The following is a 6,056-nucleotide window of genomic DNA, read 5'->3' as shown; positions in this document are numbered from 1 at the left end:
TCCTTTATCATTCGAAAAATCGGATACTTGTAAATAAACAAAAATCAATTCGTATAATCCATAACAAAATCAATAAATCAATTCGTATAATTTGTATAATCCATAAATCAATTCGTATAATTACATAAAATCACTAACTAGCATGAAAATAACAAAATCAATTCGTATGATTACATATACTAGCATAAGCTCACATAAATCCATAAATCAATTCGTATAATTACAAAAACTAGCATTAAATCGCATAAATCCATAAATCAATTCGTATAATTACATGGATTCACATAAAGCCATAAATCAATTCGTATATACTTGTACTGTAAAATAACAAAATCAATTCGTATAAACTCATACATTAAGAACAATAAGCATGAAAAATACCGTATGAGAGTGAGAAGATAACAAATGTAGTCTAATTCAACAATGTGAAGACTTGAAGAACTTTGATTCAACAATTGTGAAGTGATTTTAGGGTTTTTGAGGAGAGGGAAAATTAAAGAGAGAGAAGTGGGTAAAAGTAGTGAAAAACGACTGAAAGAAATGAGGGTAGAGAAAGAGAATTTAGGGTTTTCATTTTATAAATGGAAGCCTCTTCAGAATTTCGGCTGGGCATAATTCAGACTTTTAAAGCTTTTTACGATTTTTTTTTTTACTTAAAATAGTTCGGGTTATCAGGTCGGGGTTTGACCTGAAATTTATTTCGGGTTAAGTGGGTCGTTTTCAGGTTGAGATTTTTAACCTTAACCTAACCCATTTAATTTCGGGTTCGGGTTCGTGTCGACCCATTTAAGGTTTCGGGTCGAAAATCTTAACCCTACTCCGCTTTTTTCGATTCGGGTTCAGGTTGGGTTTTCGGTTCAGGTCGGGTTTTGCCAGCCCTAGCGAGCAGCCTTGGTGCACACTTGATGCGTGGTGCCCTACAATGGTGCGGTGTGCCGCTACTAGGTAGCGACAGCCCATACAGTAGCAAGGCCTCTTGTGGCCTGGACTTGGCAAGCGTCGTGAGCGTTGTTGTGGCCAGCATAATGCAACTCATGCGATGTTGTCAGCCACAAGCAGAACCCTTGGATCCATACCCAGCAGAACCCTTGGATCCATACCTGGAACAAGTGGCGCTAGAAGGAGGGGAAGGATCATCTAACATGAGGTTCACCAACTAAGCTAGGGACTAGTTAACTAACCACCATGGCCGGAGAAGAAACTGTATCGACACCCATGTCCAAAGCTAATGAGACCAACCAAACACTACAAAAAACACCCTCAGTAACCCTCGATCCAAAAGGATCCACCGGAAATCCCAAATCGACCATCTCTCAGAAATCCAACCCTATCGGATCGACATCGGGTGCGGCTAAAGCGGCGTCGAAACCAGTTGACCCGACAGGATCCAGTTCCATTTTAAAATACGGAATGCCGTTAACAGGTGCGAACAATGAGCTCATTGTTTCAGCACCTGTAACCCAGAAACCGCAGCCCGTAAATATGCCGGCCATCCTGTAGAACCTCTCTAAGTGCCGTAAGGAGCAGCTGGCAGCAATGACGACGGTCCTTACCAATATGGGTAAGGGGGCGAATCCGTCACCGACAACTGCGGAGCCCGCAGCAAAGAAGCTCATTCAGCTGAGGAAGAAGGTATTGGAGTTGGAAGCTCGTTATCTGAATCGAGAATGGAGCGTGGAGGAAATAAATTCGGCTCGAGTCAGCCCGGAGAAGCGGGTCCCACGCAGCAGGTCGCCAGCCTCAGAGCAAAGACCCAGCCCGGAGATACACAAACGAGCGCGAATCCATGTTGTTCCAGATGATTCCCCATTTTGCCGGGAGATTCTAGAAGAACCAATGGAGAAGATAAAGATGCCGAGCTGCAGATACAATGGAACCACAACACCCAAAAGCCACATATCAGCTTTTGAGAACCACATGGTACTTTATACTATGACGGACTCAGTCTGGTGTAAGGCGTTCCCGCCGACCCTGAAGGGGCTAGCAGCGGAGTGGTATGGAGCCATTCCCAAATGTTCCGTAGACTCGTATAACCAACTGAAGAGAATGTTTATGGTGCATTGCATAATCCTAGTAGATCCAACTAAAATGACAACCGAGCTGATGTCATTAGTTCAAGGGAAAGACGAGCCCCTGAGGGAGTTTATCACCAGATTCAACAAAGAGGCAACAACCATCCCAAATATGAGTTAAGAGGTAGCACTACTAGCAATGCAGAGTGGCTTACTACCAGGCTCACCATTCAGAGCGTATATGGGGCGTAAGAGCCTCAAAACACTTGCTGAAGCGCTAGGTAAAGCGCACGAGTTCATCAAAGTAGACGAGACTGATAGAGCAATGCTGAGTAGGAAGGCACCTGGTGACTCAGTTAAGCAGGCAGAGGTCACCCGGGCAGAGAACACACCCAGGGTTGAGCAAAGTCGTACAGAAGCGGACAGAGTAGTGGGGTGAGAAGGTCAGATCCAAAGAGAGGGCCAAGGCCTAGGAGGTTCGACCAATACATCCCACTAACCCACTCAAGGTCCCATATATTCAGCGTGAATTAAGCTGATGATAAGTGGAAGAGACCCCCAAGGATAGTTAATAGGAACCGTGATACCAGCAAGTGGTGTGACTTCCATAGAGACCATGGCCACACCATTGAGGAATGCAAACACTTGAAGGATAACATAGAAGATTTAGTCAGTGGAGGGCATCTGAATCAGTTTAAGCAGCGCGATGACCCTCCCATAAGGAGGGACGAGGATATAACAGGCCGCGCTGACCGCAGAGGAGGTCATAGGGGTCCCGCTGGAGATAGAGACAGAGATGGCAAGCCAGAAGACAGGGTATATGTGATCAGTGGGGGTCCAGTGCATGGAGGAACAGTTAACAGAGCACGGGCTGACCTGCGAGCGATGATACATCAAATAAACGACAATGAGAAGCGTAGATGGCCACCTCTTCCCCCGCAGCCACGAGCCACGTTTGACGAGTATGACCAGAAGGGCATAATTTACCCTCATGATGATCCACTGGTAGTGACAATGAGAATTTCAAACTGGGAAGTGGATAGGATATTGATAGATGGAGACAACTCAGCCAACATCATATACATCAGCGCGTTCAACGAGCTGAAGTTGGACAAGAAGGATCTGAAGAGGGTGAGTTACGAAGTCACCGGGTTTAATGGATCAGGACTAACCCCGGAAGGAATAATCGAGCTCTTAGTCCGGGTGGGTGAGAGATCAAGAAGGCGTGATGTTTGAGCAGAATTTTATATTCCTTGTGATAAACTCTCCTTCACCCTACAATGTGATCATGGGAAGACCACTCATCCACAAGATAGGCGGAGTGGTATCCACCTATCACCTTGCCATGGCCTACACAACTAATGAGGGACGGTCAGCAAAGCTCAGGGGAAGTCAGAAGACAGCTCAACAATGTTACATAATTGCCCTAAAGCAGCCCGCAAAAACCAGACAGCAGCCTGGCTTAGAGAGAAGGCCCACTAAGCAGGCTGAGAGGAAGTCAAGGAAAAGGAAGCGTGAAGAATATCACAGGGAAAAGGATAAACAGAAATTAGTAATGGAAAACTTCGATCCTGCAAAAGAGGAGATGGCTAGACCACTTCCCAGTGGGGAGCATGTCACAATCGAGCTCACCGAAGGTGACCCCTCGAGAACGGTGAAAAATTGGGAAAGACATTGATATAGGAGTAGGGGTACACCTCATAGAGTTGCTAAGGAAGAACAAGGATATTTTTGCATTTTCCGCAGATGAGATTCCCGGAATTGACCCTGCAGTCATGGTACACAGGCTGAATATGAAGGAGGATATTAAGCCAGTTATGCAGAGAAAGTGAAGCTTCTCCATGGAGAAAAATCAAGCAATCCAGGAGGAGGTGGAGAAACTCTTGAAGGCAGGATTCATTGAGCTTTGTGACTACCCACAGTGGTTAGCCAACGTGGTCATGGTGAAGAAAGCAAATGGCCAGTAGAGAATGTGTGTTGATTTCACAGATTTCAATAAGGCATGCCCAAAAGACTGTTACCCACTGCCACTGATCGATCAACTGGTAGATTCAACCAGCGGGCACACATTGCTAAGCTTCATGGACGCCTTCTCAGGGTACCATCAGATCAGCCTGCATGAACTAGACCGGCTGAAAACCGCATTCATCACCGAAGGGGGACTTACATAGCTATGCCCTTCGGGCTGTTGGGGCAACCTTTCAGAAGGCAATGGATAGGGTATTCCTTCATCAAAAGGGTAGAAATGTTGAAGTATACATTGACGACTTAATTGTAAAGAGCGTCACGCAGGCAGGGCATATCATGGATCTGGAAGAAACATTTGCCACCCTAAACAAGTATAAAATCAAACTCAACCCGAAGAAATGTGTCTTTGGAGTGAGCTCAGGAAAGTTCTTGGGTTTTCTGATCAGCGAGAGAGGGATAAAAGCAAATCCTAAAAAGGTCGAAGCAGTCCTAAGCCTGCCTGAGCCTAAGTACATCAAGGATATCATGCGGTTGACGGGAAGAATGGCCGCGCTGACCAGGTTCATCAGCAAGTCAGCGGATAAGGCTCTGTCGTTCTATCAGCTACTAAAGGGGAATAGAGAATTTAAGTGGGGAGCCAAAGAAAAAGAAGCCTTTGAGGGTATTAAGGAGCATCTGACTAAGCTCCCAACAATGATCAACCCGGAGTTGAGGGAAAAGTTACAACTGTACATCTCTGCGTCAAAACAGACAATCGCAGCCGTTCTACTGGTAAAAAGACAAAAGCAGCAAAGGCCAATATACTTTGTGAGCCATGTACTGACTGAGGCAGAACAAAGGTACCCATTGGTAGAGAAGTTGGCCTTTGCAGTGGTCACCACAGCAAGGAAACTAAAACCATATTTTGACGCGCATGTAATAAAAATCCTCACAAATCACCCACTGGAAAAGCGTTACAGAAAATGGATGCATCAGGCAGACTCCTAAAGTGGGCAATTGAACTTTCTGAGTACGAATTCGAGGTCAAACCTAGGGCAGCCATCAAGGCACAAGCCTTAGCGGACTTCATAGTGGAAGCCTCCTGTGAGGAGAAAGAGGATGATATTGGGGTCTGGAAGGTAGAAGTTGATAGATCCTCAGCCCAAACGGGAAGTGGAGCAGGAGTCATAATAACATATCCAGAGGGATGTATTCGAGTACGCCATAAAGTTCAAGTTCAAAGCATCAAACAACGAAGCAGAGTACGAAGCAGCGCTGGCAGGCCTGCGTATGAGCATCGCACCGGGAGCCCGCAAAGTACATTTGCAAACTGATTCTCAGCTCGTCGCCAGCCAATTGCAGGGAGCGTACGAGATTAAAGAAGCCACCATGCTGAAATATGTAACTAAAGTAAAGGAGCTGGCAGCCCAGCTAATCCACTTTTAGATAAACTTAGTTCCCACAGCAGGAAACTCCCAGGCTGACGCCTTATCTAAGTTAGCCAGTTCCACATTACAGAGCCTCACAAGGACAGTGATGGTTGAGGTCCTGGAGGAAAGCAGTATCACCGAAAAGGAGTAGGTAAACTGCATTGGACAACAGAGGGCTTGGTTTTCAAACATTCTGGCATACAAAGTTCATGGCTCGCTGCCCGATGACGAAGTACAGGCTAAGAAGGTGAAGAAGGACGCCAATTGGTACGTGGTGATGAATGGGGAGCTCAACAAGAAAGGCTTCTCAAAACCACTGCTGAGGTGCATCCCAGAGTGGGAGCAGGAAGGCATTATGGAAGAAGCCCACTCGGGAATATGCGCTAACCACAGTGGTGGGAAGGCATTGGGAGTAGAAGTCCTCAGAAGGGGGGCATACTGGCCAACTCTCACGCACGACGCGCTAGCATATGTGAAAAAATGCGACAAGTGTCAAAAGTATTTACCAGTTATAAACCAACCAGCAAATGATATTGTTTGCACCTTCGAACGAACTTCCCCAAACAATTGCTTGTTTGTAGGTACTTTTTAAAATATTTAGAACTTAAATCTTATTATAGTTAGTTATATGTTCTAAATATTTTATTATTTGTTCTAAATATATACC

The sequence above is a fragment of the Chenopodium album genome, chromosome 23 (assembly GCF_948465745.1).
Source record: "Chenopodium album chromosome 23, dcCheAlbu1.1, whole genome shotgun sequence".
Taxonomy (NCBI): Eukaryota; Viridiplantae; Streptophyta; class Magnoliopsida; order Caryophyllales; family Amaranthaceae; genus Chenopodium; species Chenopodium album.
The sequence above is the reverse complement of the archived record's forward strand: the minus strand, read 5'-3'. Positions refer to the sequence as shown.